Below are 19,087 nucleotides of genomic sequence, written 5' to 3'. Positions count from 1 at the left end.
TTTCATGGACAGAAAAGGAGAATATTGATGTCTCCCTGATCCAGAGAAATCCCTTCTAAGGTTGCTTTGCTCCCGGGGAGGAAGAAAAGTAGCCCGTGGCCAACTGGCCAAATATCTTTGAAAAGCTGCAGAAGATTTTGCATTCTTCTGTAGGACAGCCAACTGTAACTAAACATTGTCTTGGGTTACTCGGTAATTTGGAGCCAGCTGAAGGGCGTGTGGCAGTCTCAAAATGTGACCTGCGACGTTCTCGCCGCATGTCCCTTTTTATGGTTGGAGAAAAGTTATGTAGCATTTGCTGGATAGTTTGTGGTAACCCCGCAACCACTTCCCTTCTAAATGCAGTAGTACTCAATCTCAACAACTCAAAGATAGGTGGACTTCAACTCCCAGAATCCCCCAGCAATGCTGGCTGGGGGGTTCTGGGAGTTGAAGTCCACCTATCTTTGAGTTGCTGAGGTTGAGGAGTAGTGCTCTAATGCCGTTGAGAGAGGTTTTATCGTAAAGGGGTCTGTGGGGATGGGCTTTTCTACTAAATGTCTGCCTTGACCTCTCTGCAAAGAAGAGAAAAGATCAGACACTATCTTTTGATGACAAAGGACATGCCAGCCAAGTCAAATTGGCACAGTCTCTTCCATTTTGTCACTTGCTTTTGACTGAATTGCAGGATCCCTGTTTTTTCTGATTACAGGGGTGCAGCCCTTCTGCACAAAAGTGGACATAGGAGGAAAGCTCTCAAGAACATAGGAGAAAAAAAAAATGTGGCCTAGGTCCTCCAGAGAGCTCTGGCTTTCCCTCTCTTCCTTCTCTCTGTTCCATGAGCAAAGGATCGGGTTGTCGCTGGGTTCGCACGGCTTTTGCGTGGGGTGAGGGAGCAGAATGGCATGTGTGCAATCCAAACCACGTTTCCTACCACCACCGTAGAGATGTGATTCTGCAAAGCAGAAAGAGTGGCCAGGTTCCTTCTAGTGCCAGATCTCCCCAAATCTCTTTCTAGTCCACCAGCATGAAACCAGCTTCTCCTTCAGTTATGGTTTTGTTTCGTTTGGATTGCTTAAAAGTATTTCTGTTGAAAGGGAAGCACCTTTCCAAGGTATGTCTACACTACAAGCGCTAAGCTAGTTTCAGATCAGTTTTAACTGTCTGGAGCAGTGTTGCTCCACCTTAGAATTTTTTTTTAAGACAGGTGGACTTCAACTCCCAGAATTCCTCAGACAGCTGGCTGGGGGATTCTGGGAGTTGAAGTCCACCCATCTTAAAGTTGCCAAGGTTGAGAAACCCTGAGGAATCCTTCAGGTTGATAATGATGTTAAGAGCTGTTGGTTCATGAATGTCTGCGCATTCCCAATGGGACCCTCTTAAGACTACATTTTGCAGATCTCCTGGGTTTGGGAGCTGCTGTATCCAGAAACGGGTTTGAAACCAGTTTAGGTTTGTAATATAGATGTGTCCCAAAGTCTCTTGGGATATTTATTTTTCTGGGAATGGGGGGGGTGGGGTGGGGGCGGGATGTAGGTTTTAGGAGACAAAAAGGGACAAGTGGAAAAAAAAATCAAGTTGTCATGGGAAAATGTAACATGTTTTTTGTTAACAAAAATAGGGGTTCAAGCAATGCAGAGAACAAAATGTAACTTGATTCCCATTTAAGATATATTTTTCTAGAAGGGGTGGGGAAGGCTGTGTAACTTTCAGTCCTTGTAGAGTGTTTTAAGGTTTTGTTTTTGTTTTTTTGTTATTACGGCTTTTTTATATTAAAAAAAATTATTTGTTTTGCTTTGGGAGGGCTGCCTCAAGCCAGATACAGTTTAATCATGGCAATGTCTTATGGAAATGAATGGACTAACTTAAGTCTTTCGGTGGACTTAAGTTTTATCTAACTGTATGTGGGTTGGAGTCTTGGTGTTTGCTGCCTGTGTGTAAAAATCCAGCTGTACTTAACTGGCTGAGATCCTTGTTATTAAATCAGATACACATTATAGTTTTTAAAGATATATATATATATATAGTATAAATAAATAAAATATATATATATATGCCTAACACCAATAAAAAAAAGAGAAAAAGGAAGAAAAGTATCGGGGGGAGGGAAAAGGGCAAGATAGTTTAAAAAAATAATTTTTTGGACTGATTCAGAATTACTGGGAAGGGGAGCACGGGGTTAAAGTTGTGTTTCTGAGTGCCTCAAGATATGGATTGTGTTCATTTTTTAAAAATATATATATAATAATTTTATACAAGTGTCAAGAAAAAAAACAGCTGGCTGGATTATTTGGAATTTTTAAATAATCCTTAACTTTTTTAAAAGTAGAATTTTGAGAACTGTCCTGTATATAACAGTAATGTAGCAATAAATGTGACATTTTATAACAATATTACCTTTCCCCCTCTCCCCAGATCTGTCTTTCAGATGTTGTATACCTATCAATGAAAAAAAAAGTTGTAATAAAGGTTTTACCTTGTACTAAAACTGCTTCTGCTGGTCTTTTTGTTTCCTTCAGTTGCTAGATTGAATTTTGAGATTTTTGATGTTGCAACTGGAACATTATTCCTGCTTTTTCTTTTCCCTATAAACCATGCTTCTCAAGTCATAGCCCAGACCAAAATGAAGGTGCATTTTTATAGGAGAAAAACATTAATCATGGAAGGAAAATGACCAAGACTGCACTGACATCCATGTTGTTATTGTAAAAAATAAAATCTGAAACTAGATTTTCTGCATCGAGACAAAAATCCGATTACGTCTCTGCATCAAGACAAAAATCAGATTGCTGTTAAACTTGGCACTTTTAAATTGTGTATTTATTAAATTTGTGGAGCCAACCATCTCACATATGTGACTGGGTGGCGCAGACAAAAATAACAAAATATTTTAAAAACATTAAAATACAAGGGTTTTTTTAGTTTCCAACTATAACAAAAAGCACAGAAGATTGTATTCCAAAGCATACGAACAATGCAACTTCTTCACAAATTCTGTCCTATAGGATTCCCAAGCTTGCTGCAAAAGCCACATTTTAAATTATTTCTGGAAAGTCATAAGGGTCCCAGCCAACCTCACCTTGATAGGAGGGAATGATGTTCCAAACAGCAGGTGCCACCACAAATAATGGTCTCCTGAATCCTGACAGATCAAACTCCTTGGTTGATGGAATCCATAATATGCCATTTTGGTTGGATCTAATGAGGGATTAAATGAATAACTTAGCCCCTTGCCACGTAGGCCATCAAAGGTCATAATTAGCACCATGAAGTGAACCAAGAAGCAGGCTGGCAATGCAGCTTATGGAGCAGTGCTATGATCTGTGCATTCTAGGGGTACACAAAATTGCCTTCACTGGGCATTTTGTACCAACGGAAGCTTTCAGAGCTCTTCAAGGTGCAACCTTTCCCAGCATTAGAGGTTGGTCTTTGTATCATGTTTCTGAGGTAGGATAATTTGAACCTGGTCCGTTTGGGTCTCAAGTGAGAACTCTGGGTTGATTTGTTTGACGATCTGTAGTGCACAGGTGTTAAAAGTCGCACCGCCATCACATACATACCACGACTCTTTCCCCTTCATGGAGCTGGGGTGGACATGGCCCAGAGGTGGCATTCAGCAGGTTCTGACCAGTTCTGGAGAATCAGTAGCGGAAATTTTGATTGGTTCAGAGAACTGGCAAATACCACATCTGACTGGAGATTTTACAGTAACCTTCCCCTGCCATGTCCACCAAGTCACGGCCACAGAACCGGTAGTAAAAAAAAAAAATTAGAATCCCACCACTGGCGTGGCCTGCACATAATGCACCCGTGGGCCGCCAGTTTGACACCCTGATCTATTGCTTTGTTTTTTGGGGCTGATCATGAGATTCTCAGGAATTTTCTCTAACACCAAACTTTAGAAATGTGTCCACGCTTCTAAAGCTTCAATATTCTTGGTGTTTCAAAGTCCAATTTCTACTTCCTTAGAGTATCACAGGGAATGCATTGCTGTATGCCATATAATTCTCCAGAAACATAGTTCAGAGATATCTATTACATTTCCCTTGCACTTTCTCAGGATCTTGTTTTCACTAGAAAGATTGTTGTTTTAACGACCAATATGATCTTGATTGTCATAGAAATGATCTTATTCTTCACTATCTTGTCTATGTTGGTCACTGTCTTATTCCCTAGCATTAACTTCAACGCACTGTCTACTGTCTGGACTCCAAGAACAGAGAGATATTTTTCATCTTTTTTTACTGTCAATTGCATGTGGAAGTTCATAAAGCATGTAAGTTGCTATTCTTTTTTCTTCCTGGTAATCAGCATTAATCTAGAGTTTTTACTTTCCACTTTTTCTTTCGTAATGGGCTCTTCTATGTTCTTTTTTTTTCATAATACCGATGTATCACCTGCTTCTTTCAAAGTATTAAATTTTCAACTTCCAATTTTTAATCCCATTGTCTGTTCCATCCTGCTCCAATTGTATTCAAAATACATATATCTAACTTATATAGAGAATATAATGGATTGAGAAACAATATGCATCCTCGTCTCATGCCATTTGCTATTATCAGTTACATACATGCATACCAGTTACATACATTGCCCTTGGAAGTTATGGGAGCACCATCACTTGAGACTTTCAAGAAGAGATTGGACCCATATCTGTCCGAAATGATGTCTTGCTTGGGCAGGGGGTTGGACTAGATAACCTACAATGTCCCTTCCAACTCTGATTATCTGTTATCTGTTATTTCAACCCTGAGCTACTTTTTTTTTTTACTTTATTGGTACATTCCAAGCTCAAGCCTCCTGAGTAACTCCAAAGTTAGACTTAGAATAACTTTATTGTCACTTTGAATGTACACTAATCGGCATCCATTAAAATGAAATTTCATTGCATACAGCTCTCAAAGGTCTCCACCTCTAATATACATAATATACATATATAAACATGACAAAATAAATAAATAAAAATAAAATAAAATAAAATATTAAATCAAATTAATATGCACATACCCACATAGATTATATGACATGGAGAAACAACACAGTCTAATTCGGATGTATACATGTGCGTGGCGAGACAAACGAATCTTGCGAGTTTACCAGATGGATGGCATAGGGAACAAAGCTTTTACATAATTTGGTAGTCATGCTAGAAATACTTTGAAACCTCCTCCCAGAGGGGAGCAACAGAAATAGATCGTGAAGTGGTTGTGTAACAATGCTTTGAGCTCTAAGCACATAGCACATATAAGCAGTATCTTGAATGACAGGAAGTGAGCTTCCTATAATCTTCTCGGCTGTCCTTATCACTCTCTGAATGGACTTTCTATCAGATGCGCTGCTGCGACCAAACCAAACAGTGATGCAGTTTGTTAAAATGCTCTCAATTGTGCCTCTGTAAAGTGGCCAGGATAGAAGGAGAAAGATATTCTCCAAAAGCAGTAGAGCAACCTGTCCAGCCAGCTTAGTAGCATGCTCAGTTAAGAATGAGACTTTATTTATTGATTGATTGATTTGATTTGATTTGTCAATCACTTACAAGATAATAGGTATAAGAATAAACATAGTTATGAATACATGAAATGGATACGTATAAGAAAAATAAAAGAACCAATAGGACAGGGACGGTAGGCACCTTGGTGTGCTTATGCACGCCCCCTACAGACCTCTTAGGAAAGGGGTGAGGTCAATAATAGACAGTATAAGGTTAAAGTTTTGGGGGTTTGGGGAAGAAACCACAAAGTCAGGTAGAGTGTTCCAGACATTGACCACTCTGTTGCTGAAGTCGTATTTCCTGCAATCAAGTTTGGTACGGTTAACCTTGAGTTTGTATCTATTGTGTGCTCTTGTATTGTTATGGTTGAAGCTGAAGTATTCATTGACAGGTAGAACATTGCAATGTATGATTTTACATACTATACTTAGATTGGACCGAAGGCGGCGTAGTTCTAGATTTTCTAGGTCTAGAATTTCGAGTCTGGTGGCATAAGGTATTCTGCAACGAGTAAAGGAGTGGAGAACTCTTCTTGTGAAATATTTCTGGACTTTCTCAAATGTGTTAATATTAGATACATGATATGGGTTCCAGACTGATGAGCTGTATTCGAGTATGGGTCTAGCAAATGTTTTGTATGCTCTAGTTAGTAGTGTGATATTACCAGAGAAAAAGCTACGTAGGATTAGGTTAACAACTCTTAATGCCTTTTTGGCTATGTAGTTACACTGGACTCTAGCATTAGAGATGAGAATTCCAAGGTCCTTGACAGAGTCTGGATCATCAACGAAGTCTTGACTATTCAGCTTGTATTTTATTTTCTGATTTTTTTTTTGCCAATATGAAAGACAGAGCATTTATTTGTTGAGATTTGAAGTTGCCATTTGTTTGACCATTCTGATACATAGTCGGGGTCTTTTTGAAGAGTAGTATTGTCTATGGTATTGAACAGCTTTACATCATCAGCGAAGAGAACGCAGTTGGCTCTTAATATGATCACAGAGGTCATTTATGTGGAGTATGAAGAGGGTTGGTCCTAGAACACTGCCTTGGAGGACACCACTGTTGACAGGTACAGAATTTGATAGGATGCTCCCAATTTTGACCATTTGTTGTCTGTTTGACAGGAATGCTTCTATCCAGTTATACATTATTGTCCAATCATCTTCAAAACAGAAAAGGTTGGCTTGCCCAAAGGATGTGTAGTCATCCACCTTCCCTTTAAAAAAAAAAAAAAAGCCCGTGCTAAGATTTTCATTATGGTGACCCAATTTGAACCCTAAGCAGAGTTTGTATTTTTGTTTTCTATTTTTTTGCAAGGTTTGAATGCATTTAAACAAATAGTTCAGTCCAGTCCCTATCTGTTAAGTGTGATCATATTTGCAATTGTGACTAAAACGTCTCTGGGCTGCAAGAGACTGGATTTCTGAACGGAACCCTTTGCAGTATTTATTTCGAAAGCACATGTTTACAAGGCACTGCGAGAGACTCCTAATGTTCTCTTCCCACTAAATGCAGGATAACCTTGTAGGGTCCTTCCGGGAGAGGGTACTTCGCGAGCGCCGCGCATTGCATTGCGTCACAAAGAAGACGGGGAAAGCATGATAACGTTGAACATAGACTTTTGTATAGACTGTCAGCTAAGTCTATTCAGAGTTAAACGAGCTATTGTGTCTGCCAAGGTAAAATAGCTCAGAGCAGGGGTCTCCAACCCTGGTAACTTTAAGATTTCTGGACTTCACCTCCCAGAATTCTTGGAGTTGAAGTCCACAGATCTTAAAGTTGCCAAAGTTGGAGACCCCCAGCCCAGAGAGTTTATGCCTTTACGACTCCACCGCTTCATACTTGTGGAGCTGTGTGGGCTTTGTTGTGTATGTGTAGAATTTACAAGACGCATTTTTTTCTAACAATGGATGATTAGAAAGTAATGTTTCTCAACTTCAGGGACCTGAAGATGTGTGGACTTCAATTCCAGTAAATTCCAGAATTTCCAGTAAAGCTGGCTGGGGAATTCTGGGGTGCAGATATCTTCAAGCTGCCAAGGTTGAGAAGGTAGTTTAAGTATTTGCTTGCAACCGAGCAGAGCATGAAAAGTGAGCTTCTTTAAAGGGCGGCTACTTTCAGCAAGGGGATTGTTTTGTTCTGTAGGAATCCCAACTGATCTTAACACCCGCACTATTTCATTTGCAGGATCACTTCACGGACCACAGAAGGAAGTTTTGGAAACAACCAATCAAAAATCAACAAGAACAAGCTACAGGTAACACTCAACTTATGACCACAATTGAGTCCAAAATTTCTGTTGCTCAATGAGACAGTTGTTTGAGTGATTTGTGCCCCAATTTATGACCTTTCTTGCCACAATTATTAAGTGAAACACTGCAGTAACGTGGTGGTTCACTGAATCTGGCTTCCCCATTGATTCTGCTTGTCAGAAGGTCACAAAAGGGCAATCACATGACCCAGAGACGCTGCATAAATGTGAGTTTGTTATCAAGCATCTACCTCTTGATCACATGACCATGGAGAGGCTGCAGTGGTCATAAGTGTGGGAAAACATCAAAAAAGCACAACAAAGAATGTTCTTTCTGTGCCAAGTCAGAAAGCTCAAACTGCCCAAGGAGTTGCTCATACAGTTCTACAGAGGAATGGTTGAGTCTGTCATCTGCACCTCTATAATTGTCTGCTTTGGTTCAGCAACCCAACAGGACAGACACAGACTTCAGAGGATAATTAGGACTGCAGAAAAAACAATTACTCCCAACCTGCCTTCCATTGAGGACCTGTATACTGCACAAGTCAAAAAGAGGGCTGTGAAAATACCTACAGACCCCTCACATCCTGGACATAAACTGTTTCAACTCCTTCCCTCAAAACAACGCTATAGAGCACCGCATACCAGAACTAGACACAAGCACAGTATTTTCCCAAATGCCATCACTCTGCTAAACAAATCATTCCCTCAACACTGTCCAACTATTTACAAAGTCTGCACTATTACTATTAATCTTTTCATGACTCCTTATCACCATCCTCTCCCACCTGTGACTGTATGACTGTAACCTTGTTGCTTGTATCCTCACAATTTATATTGACTGTTTCCTAGTATGATTTGATTACTTATTGTACTCTATCTATGACTACCATTAAGTGTTGTACCTTATGATTATTGACCCTTGATGAATGTATCTTTTCTTTTATGTATACTGAGAGTATTTGCACCAAGACAAATTCCCTGTGTGTCCAATCACACTTGGCCAATAAATTATTCTATTCTATTCTATTCTATTCTATTCTATTCTATTCTATTCTATTCTATTCTATTCTAAAACTATCATAAGTCCCTTTTTTCAGTGCCACTGTAACATTGAACAGTCACTAAATGAACTGTTGTAAGTGGAGGACTCCCCGCACACACTTGCCTATTGTAGCTTTCTGGTATGTTTCATCTGTATCTTCTGCTATTTCATCGAGTTTTCCTTTAAAAAAAAAACTAGCATTGTAAAAGGAGGAGTGTGAGAATTTGTGAGTCAGGCTGGGCCTTATGGCTGGAATCTATGAATTATGGCTGAGAGAAGAGAAATGAAGGTGATTAGGGGGCTGGAGGCTAAAACATATGCTGGAATTGGATAAGTCTAGTAATCTAGTTCAATGAAAAGAAGGGGTGAGGTGACATGATAGCAGTCTTCCAATATTTGAGGGGCTGCCACAGAGAGGAAGGGGCCAAGCTCTTTTCCCAAGCACTGAAGGCAGGACAAGAAGCAATGGATGGAAATATTGAAGGAGAGAAACAACCTGGAATTAAGGAGAAACTTCCTAACAGTGAGGACAATTAACGAATGGAACAACTTGCCTCCAGAAGCTGTGGGTGCTCCAACACTGGAAGTTTTTAAGAACAGATTAAACAGCCATTTTATAGGGTTTCCTGCTTGAGGAGGGGGTTGGACTAGAAGACCTCTAAGGTACCTTCCAACTCTTATTACTTTGTTACTCAGTCTAGAGAACAATGTTTTTCCACATTACTGCTGAAAAAGGAGCGCTGCATTCTATAGTTTATCCTAGATCTATAGACCGGTGAGTAGCGGTAAAGGCGCCGCGCATGCGCCCCGCGGGTCGAGAGGACCGGTGCTGGGCTCGGGTGAGCGACCTTCATGGCGGGCGTCCTGTCGCTTTTGGGGCTGAAGCCCAGCCTGTTGGAGCATCTACGCAAGCAGTGAGTTGGGCTGGGGTGCGGCTCTGCAGTTCCGTGTGCTAGGAAATGGGGTTCCTTTAGGAAGTACGCTCGTTGCCCCTGCGGTAAATCCCACCACTACCCCTCTATTTCCAAGCGGTTGTCCTTGTTTTGCCCTGCGGGCTTGCGAGGACTACATATCCCAGCATTTCAAGCCACTTTGGCCACGTTATCCTAGTTTATGAGAACTGGGATATGAGAACATGGGCGTGGGGTAACAAGTTGAGGAAGGGTGGCTTCAGCGCTCACCTCCAAAGCCATAAATTAATGTTTTAAGAATGCAAAAGTAAAACAACGCTAAAACAATATCCTCCCAATTTAACCCCTACATCGTTTCATTTGGAGAATCCTAAGAACAAAACCGAGATCCCTGAAAAATTAAGAACGGCCTGATAAAACTACAATGACAATATCTCCTTCGTTATAAAAACCGCCAGCAAAAACCAAGGATAATTTTAGAAAAACGCATATTCTAATAAAGGACAGCTTTCTGAAATAAAGGCACACTCTTTATTGACATTCCTTTATTTCAAAATAATAAAGGACAAGTTTATAATGCTGTAAGCTTGCAGAATTATAAAGGACTGCCTTGTTTGTCCCAAAGGTGCTTTTTGTTTTTTTAATTTATTTTTATAAATTTTCATTCATAAAAGATTTTTGAATAACATTCATAAACATTCATAAACATTTTTGAATAACCGTGCATTGGCAGATCATTATTTACAAATAAAACATGACCAACATATGTTGGTAATAAATCGCAACATACAAAATAATAGCAATAGTAATGGTATAACAGCACTAATAGTATAACCAAGAGAATTGATCTAGGTTTCTTCTGAAGTTAATTACACTTTTATCAATTACTGCATTTATATTTATCTACCTCTTTACTTTCACTATATATAATATTTAACCTTCATAATCTTACTTTCTCTAATATCTATCTCTTTTCTCTATCTGTTCATATAATTTATTCCATGTCCAAATTCAAGAGGCAACTGGACTTTCTGGTTTTTCTGAGCTGAGGAGGCTTATTTGAGGAGAAGTCTTCAAAGAAAAACCAGATGCCTTTTGAAAAAGCACCTTTGGGACAACCATGACCTGGATGTGTGAGAATCTCCATAGACCTTCCTGTTTGTTTCTCCGGTTTTAAAATCGTGTTCAACTTTTTCCAATTCAGCTTGGCTTAATTAGTATTCGACATGTAGGTTAGTAAATAAAGGGAGCGTATGCAACCTTTTCTCATGACTTTGTCAGCCTAAAGTGTATGTCCTTTCTAACAAGTTTTCCTGGTCTGTATATAGGATTTCATATGAAAACAATGAAACGCTGGTACGTGTCTTCCAGACAAAAACCACCCATCTTCATTCCTAAGCAGCTGGTGTAAATTTTATTTTTAAAAATATGCTTCAATTAAGCACATCTAACGTGAGAAGAAGAAAACAGTGTTTCAAAATGGCCTGTTTGCAGTTTCGAGAAGTGTGTCTTTAGCTGATCTTTAAAGGTTCTTTGCAATTACAAGTGATTGAAAGCTGTCTGCAGAAAGGACCCATCCAATGTGAAAGTTTTCATAACAAGTAGTATTCTAGAACTTAAAATACTGCTGTTCAAGTTACTCATTTTCTCCATATTGCAGGAAGAGTACATATGTGGTCTGGGCCACCAGTGCTGTCATAGGAGGTGTGTGGCTCACAGACTGGAAGGTGATCCTTGGTTATGTCCCATGGATCAGCGGCAAATTTAAGGAAGATGAGTGAGCAAAACTTGTACTATTAGGTAAGACTTGCAATGTGTGAGGCTTCCGTTCTTCCAAATATGCCCTTCTGGCAGTGCCAACCTTGATTTGGCTTCCTTCTTTCTTCCCCCAAAATTACTGTATGCAGGTAATCCTCGACTTACAACCACAATGGAGCCCAACATTTTCATTGCTGAGCAAGATAGTGATTTTGCCCCATTTTGCGACCTTTCTTGCCACGATTGTTAAGTGAATCACTGCACTTTTTAAGTTAGTAACATGGTTGTTAAATGAATCTGGCTTCCCCACTGACTTTGTTTGTCAGAAATTTGCAAAAGGTGTCACTTTTTTCAGTGTCATCGTAAAGTTGAGTGGCCACTAAATGAAAGGCTGCAAATCAAGGATTACCTGTACCCCTCCCAGCTTCAAATTGTGACGTGAAGAAGAGCTCCAAGATCCAGTAGTTGAAAAATCACATCTCTTGGCAAGTATAATTTTTTGTCTTGGCAGGAAGGCCATCAAGATGTTTTTTTTAAATCCTTAATCACTAAACTTAATGAATATTGCTATGAAATCCTGCAACCAGAAACATTAATAACTTCCTTGAATTAATACACAAAATATTTCATATGTAACGGCTTAGCTCTCTCAGCTCTTTCTTTCCTTCTCTGTGTTCCTCTATGTATCTTGTGGGCTTCCTTCTCCCCCATATCACAAATGTATTAACCTCACACTCTCTTTTCTCTAGGCTTTATTTGAATGCTTCTCATCCTTGTTACTAATTTCCTTTTGAAACAGACTTTTAATCCCTCAGATTTCTGCATCGTAATCCCACTTCCAGCTATTTGTGTTCCATGCTTTTCCATTTTTATAGAACGGAAGCATATTCAATCTTTATCATAGCCAGTTAGGACAGTTACAAAGATCCCCAATCTTTATAGCTTGGTGGTCTTGGGGGAGGGCGGGGGGGAGAGGAAATCGGCCAACACAAGTTGTGGGCTGGCATGCATACCAGCCCACCACTCACGCAAGTTGAGCTCTGCACACGCATGCATGACAGCCTACTGCTCACGCAAGTTGAGCTTGCATGTGCCAGATAACCACTTGCAGGGCCCGGTTCCAAACAGGCCATGGCCCAGAAATGGAACACAACCCAGGGGTTGGGGAACACCTGAGTTAGGAGCCAAGTGATGAGAAAGATCAAGATGCTGATTGAGATACTGGCTTTTGTCTAAGCCACTTGCAGGAGTTGTGCTTTTGATGTCTGTTGACAGGACTAAAGTCTGGATAAGTAATATGAAGCAGGTTAGACATGATGTTGCCCAAGTTCCTTTTCAAAGCACTTCTATATTTGAGAATCCACAATCTGTCAAGATAAACATTTGAGTTATGTGGTGAATGTAGAATCCCATCCTTATGAAAAATTAAGTGGACATGAGTCCAAAGGCAGTCTGGTTTAATGGCCTCCACCATGCTGCATCCAGTGGCTCACCTTGTTGATCTTGTGCAGGGCTGTGAAGAGTTTAGGGGCGTTTGATTCCTATTATTGGTTATATGAGATATGCTAAGGCTGCTGGGATTTTTTTGTACGTGTTGATTATCAAAACACAGAGTATATTTATTTATATTTTTGTTTTTTTCCTGTAAACCACCCAGTGTTTTGGGAGGAGGGTGGTTGATTGATATCCGTAAATAAATTTACCTTAGGAATGGAATGGAATGAGGTAAAGGACATATTATGAACATATTTTTTAAAAAGAAGCCTTTCTCAGGCAGCAGTTCATCCATTTTGATCCATAATTTTTGCTTTGAATTGCAGCAATTCTGCCAGTCTTTCAAGAATATTGGATATTATTCATTGCTTGCTAGATTGCTCTTTTTAAAACTGGCAGCCACCAGAAATTGATCTTCTGCAAACAAAGAAAGTGCTTGGATCATTACATGGCACTCCCATCCCAGAAAAGATTTCTTCCTGTGGAGTATCAAGATAAAACAAAGCAAGACGTTTTTTAACTTTTATTATAAGAACATACAAATACATGGGTTCATTACTCTTATTACCTAAAGGTGAAGCAAGATTATGCAGAACTCAGAAAAGGAAAGACTTATGCAGAAGGATCGTAAGTAGCTTTTTCAGGGTCCGCCATAACTTCAAGCATCAATTAGTTGCCATTTGAAATTATGAGAAACCCTGAAAAAGTTACTTACAAACCAGGTTCAAAATTCCTCCATCTGCCTCCCCTTCCACAGTCACATGACCACATTTTGGGCACTTGGAACTGACTTGCATTTATGGTCATTTGCAGTGCCCCATGATCATATGACTGCAATTTATGACATTTTGGCTGGAAACCAGCATTTATTTCTGGCAAAAACAATTCCATAGTGAAAATGGGTTTGTTTAATGATTGCAGCATTCGTTTAGTGACTCTGGTATTCACTTTATGACCACTGCAAAAAAAGTTGTAAATCACATCTGGTCACATGATTGCTTTACAACCATTATGATTTATAATTGTGGGACTCAATTATGACCATAAATTAACGACCACTTGTGGTATGCAAAATAAAGTCTGAACTTAGAAAAAGAAAGGCAAATCCAGTTTGCATCAGTACTATTCACTGTACTTCAATACCTTTCTGTCTTGGCTAACTATCCTTACTTCTATCTTCTATATATTGATACCTCACTGCCAGATATATTGCCTTGTACGTTGTCTTTTGTTAAATTATAGGTAATTATCTCTTTTTTGAGGATCTTTCGTTCCCTCCAAAGACTTTCTCAATGTCCACCTTCCTCTCAACTCATTTAGTTTCGCCTATTTGTTTTATCATTCAGTTCTCATTCTCTTTACATTCATTCATTCATAGCTGTTTAACATTGGCATTCTATATTTCTTTTTTTTTTTTCATCAGTTTGCATTTATCCAGCACTCACTACCTTTCTACTACTTCTACTCCCTCCTCCCTTCTTCTTCTCCTGCAGGCCAGCCTACCTTGATTTGGGGAAGCTGCTTCTCTGATGTCCCTGGTCTGAATCTCTGATGTCACCTTCTGTGAAAGTGCACAACAACTTCATTTTATCCTCAACAAGCAGTTGCCACATGATGTCTTGTCCTAACCAATAAATGTCTTAGCTCATGGGGTCTACTCAGCAATGTATTTTCTTTTCCCCTCTCTGGGTATTTATTGTATGAATCAATGCAATCAAATATATATAGATTTTAAAATTTGCTTTAATATTGAACAGATACCTGTGTATGTGAATGTTCACTTTACCTATCTTGGTTGTTTTGTAGAAAATTAGGTTTATGAGTTTGAATCCCCCCAAAAAAGGCATGCCTGATTTTTCTTCTAGCATAATTGTTGAAAAAAAATAACTGTTGTACATTATTGCACTTCCCATGTAACAGCATTTCAGTTTTGTTTTCCTGTCAACATTACGTCCCTACTCAGTGCTTCCTCCTCCCATGTTAGACTATAACTTCCATGTTCCCTTTTAAGAACTGTAGAGACCTTGCTTAGGGCTGGATGTTGAAACATCTTCTGACAAATATTTCTACAAAATGTTTGGATATGGCAGCTTCCAGATTGTAAGCTCAGATTGTAAGATACTAAGAGAACATTAACGTGAACCTTCCTTGGAAGCCCAACAAATATAGCAATAGCATTTAAGCATATATACTGCCCCCCTGTGCTATCTTGGCGGTTTACAATATAGAAGCATTATTTGTATATTGACCCCAACAATTTGAGTCTTCATATTACCAATCTCAGGATGGAAGGCTCGGTCAATTTGAGACCCATCCGGATCGAACTCCAGGTTGTGGGCAGAGTTTGCCTGCAATACTGCACTTAACCAATGTGCCACCAGGGGGGCTTGAATCCTGTCACAATACACCTCTATCATAATCAAGCACCTCCAGGGCTCCTAATATACCTACAGGCAATTCCCTGTAGCATCTCTGCATGCATAACTCTTTTAACTTGTATGTTTTCAAAAAGGTTTGGGAAAATGCCATCTCAAGTGAACACACAAAAAAATGAGTTCGTTCTCTCTCCTTCTCCCTCCCTCCCCCCCTTAAATTATTTACTTTATATGGAAAGTAAATAATTTACCAATACAAACTGTTCTTGTAATATACAAGGGCACAACAATTCACCGTTAGAGTTCTGTAAAAAGGAAGATAAGAAAGGGACAGTGATGGTAGTCTAATGATGATATGCAATGGTTGGTTTCGTGATCCAAATTGGAAAGCAACTAATTTCTGTTGCCTGCTTCTGTTCAGCCTGCTGACTTCCTCTAAAAACTTGCAGTACCCAAAACTATAAATGTTCTTAGAGATGGGTTTTAAATAGGAAAAATTACTCTGACATTTACTTCTAAGCCAATATGTAACCGATTATAAATATCGGCACAAGCACTGCTACTAGGCAAATTTGGGGGGAAATAAGTAATGTCTTTAGTAATACATTTTTATTCACTGACAAAAGACAGCAAAAATCAGACTTCTAAGGGGAATCATCAGTTTAATTTTTTTGTTATCTAAATTCTTAATAACTGAAGAAAATGACTATCAGCTAACTTGTATCAAATTATTGTTTTGACCACTGCTTGTAAAAAATAAAACCTGCATGAAAGTGGCCAAACACTAACAAAATACACTGCTCAAAAAAATAAAGGGAACACAAAAATAAGACATCCTAGATCTGAATGAATGAAATATTCTTATTAAATACTTTGTTCATTACATAGCTGAATGTGCTGACAACAAAATCACACAAAAATTATCAATGGAAATCAAATTTAGCAACCCATGGAGGTCTGGATTTGGAGCTACACTCAAAGTGGAAAAAAACACGACAGGCTGATCCAACTTTGATGTAATGTCCTTAAAACAAGTCAAAATGAGGCTCAGTAGTGTGTGTGGCCTCCACGTGCCTGTATGACCTCCCTACAATGCCTGGGCATGCTCCTGATGAGGTGGCGGATGGTCTCCTGAGGGATCTCCCACACCTGGACTAAAGCATCCCCCAACCCCTGGACAGTCTCTGGTGCAATGTGGCGTTGGTGGATGGAGTGAGCCATGATGTCCCAGATGTGCTCAATTGGATTCAGGTCTGGGGAATGGGCGGGCCAGTCCATAGCATCAGTGCCTTTGTCTTGCAGGAACTGCTGACACACTCCAGCCACATGAGGTTCTAGCATTGTCGTGCATTTGGAGAAACCCAGGGCCAACCGCACCAGCATATCTCACAAGGGGTCTGAGGATCTCATCTCAGGACCTAATGGCAGTCAGGCTACCTCTGGTGAGCACATAGAGGGCTGTGCGCCCCCCTAAAGAAATGCCACCCCACACCATTACTGACCCACTGCCAAACCAGTCGTGCTGGAGGATGTTGCAGGCAGCAGAACGTTCTCCACGGCGTCTCTAGACCCTGTCACGTCTGTCACATGTGCTCAGTGTGAACCTGCTTTCATCTGTGAAGAGCACGGCACCAGTGGCAAATTTGCCAATCTTGGTGTTCTCTGGCAAATGTCAAACGTCCTGCACGGTGTTGGGCTGTAAGCACAACCCCCACCTGTGGACATCGGGCTCTCATACCACCCTCATGGAGTCTGTTTCTGACCGCTTGAGCAGCCACATGCACATTTGTGGCTCGCTGGAGGTCATTTTGCAGGGCTCTGGCAGTTCTCCTGTCCCTCCTTGCACAAAGGCAGAGGTGGCAGTCCTGATGCTGGGTTGTTGCCTCCTACGGCCTCCTCCACGTCTCCTGATGTACTGGCCTGTCTCCTGGTAGCACCTCCATGCTCTGGACACTACGCTGACAGACACAGCAAACCTTCTTGCCACAGCTCGCATTGATGTGCCATCCTGGATGAGCTGCACTACCTGAACCACTTGTGTGGGTTGTAGACCCCGTCTCATGCTACCACTAGGGTGAAAGCACTACCAGCATTCAAAAGTGACCAAACCATCAGCCAGAAAGCATAGGAACTGAGAACTGGTCTGTGGTCACCACCTGCAGAACCACTCCTTTATTGGGGATGTCTTGCTAACTGCTTATGTTTTCCACCTGTTGTCTATTCCAGTTGCACAACAGCATGTGAAATTGATTGTCAATCAGTGCTGCTACCTAAGTGGACAGTTTGATTTCACAGAAGTGTGATTGACTTGGAGTTACATTGTGTTGTTTAAGTGTTCCCTTTATTTTTTTGAGCAATGTACATTGAAATGTACAAAAATTTGCAAAAACATTAAAACAGTGTTATAAGGGTAAAAGACAACGGATAGTAAAGGCATAAATATTTTAGGTTGTATCCTATTCTTCATTAGCATCTAAGCAACTTAAAAGTTGCTTCCTTCCCCAATTGATCTGCTAAATCTATTATCAGATTTCTTTTTTTTTATACTAGAAAAAACACTTGACATACATTTAAAACAGACAAATCAACATATATATACATACATATATTACATACATACATACATATATATATATATATATATATATATATATATATATATATATATATATATATATACACATTTTACAGCGTATATTGAGCAATGGTTAATTTTTTTTTCTTTATCATTGACGTGATCTGCCTTGTTACAATAACTCCTTCGTTCTTTTTATGTTTTAATTTATATAGTTTATAATTAAATGCACACCTGTCATTTCCATAACTTATCCAAATATCAAATATTACCTTTTCTTTAACCAATCATACCAAATGTTACATATTTCATAATAGTCACTTATCTTGTTTATTTTTTAACAATTCGGTTAGGCTATCCATCTCAGCACATTCATGTATTTTTTTAATTACCATATCCTCTGAAGGAATGAAAGAGTTTCCAGTTTTGTGCGTAGGTTATTCTGGCCGCAGTTATGATGTGCAAAATTAAATATTGATATTTTTTCTCCATGTTTAAATCTATCATACTTAGCAGAAAGATTTCAGGTTCAAGTTTTAAATTTTGTTTTGTTATATTTAAAATCCAATTTCTAATATTTCTCCAAAACTTCTAAGCACATGGGCAAGTCCACCACATGTGAAAATATGTTCCTTGTGCGTAGTTACATTTCCAATAGTTGGGTGGTAGGTTAGGAAACATCTCAGCCAGTCTCACAGGAGGTAGGTACCAGCGATGAACCATTTTATATAAGTTTTCTTTATACGAGACTGACATGGTTAATTTGTAATTTGTTTGCCAGATGTGTTCCCACAGATTTCTTTTTAATTCTTATAAAGCAATTTCACTTCAAAAGATGATGGGAGCGTATTGACAACTTTGAATTTTGGTGTTAAGACTCCTGAGAATACTGTGGACAGCCAAGAAAACAAACCAATGGATCAGTGAACAAATCAACCTACAGTTCTTGCTAAAGGCACAATTGACCAGTCCCAAATTATCTCACATCAGACAACATTAAGTGAAAGCTCAGCTCTCTGGCTCAGCTTTGATGCTGAGATAGGGGGACAAAAAGAAAAAGATGACCAGCAGCAAGGTGGGTGGGCTCATATAGGGTAGCAATGAGTGCACCTTTGAAAAACTTAAAAAGAATCAGTTGAGCAAATCATCATGGAGAATACGCGTTGATATCAACTTGATGGCACGTAATCATAAAGCAATGGGAA

The 19,087-nt window shown here is 39.5% G+C and overlaps 1 long non-coding RNA gene across 1 annotated transcript; it reads left to right on the top strand.

Moving 5' to 3' along the window:
- The first annotated feature begins 9,535 nt into the window (after positions 1–9,535).
- On the top strand, positions 9,536–14,580 carry LOC148128397 (uncharacterized). Its single transcript, XR_015741317.1, has 3 exons — positions 9,536–9,683; positions 11,341–11,480; positions 14,426–14,580. It is a non-coding gene; the product is annotated as an uncharacterized LOC148128397 (long non-coding RNA).
- Positions 14,581–19,087: the final 4,507 nt, after the last annotated feature.

Source organism: Pseudonaja textilis, chromosome 1 (assembly GCF_049901715.1).
Source record: "Pseudonaja textilis isolate UNSWEBS1 chromosome 1, rPseTex1.2, whole genome shotgun sequence".
Taxonomy (NCBI): domain Eukaryota; kingdom Metazoa; phylum Chordata; class Lepidosauria; order Squamata; family Elapidae; genus Pseudonaja; species Pseudonaja textilis.
Note: the sequence above shows the minus strand (reverse complement) of the source record. Positions and strands in the feature narration are given on the sequence as shown.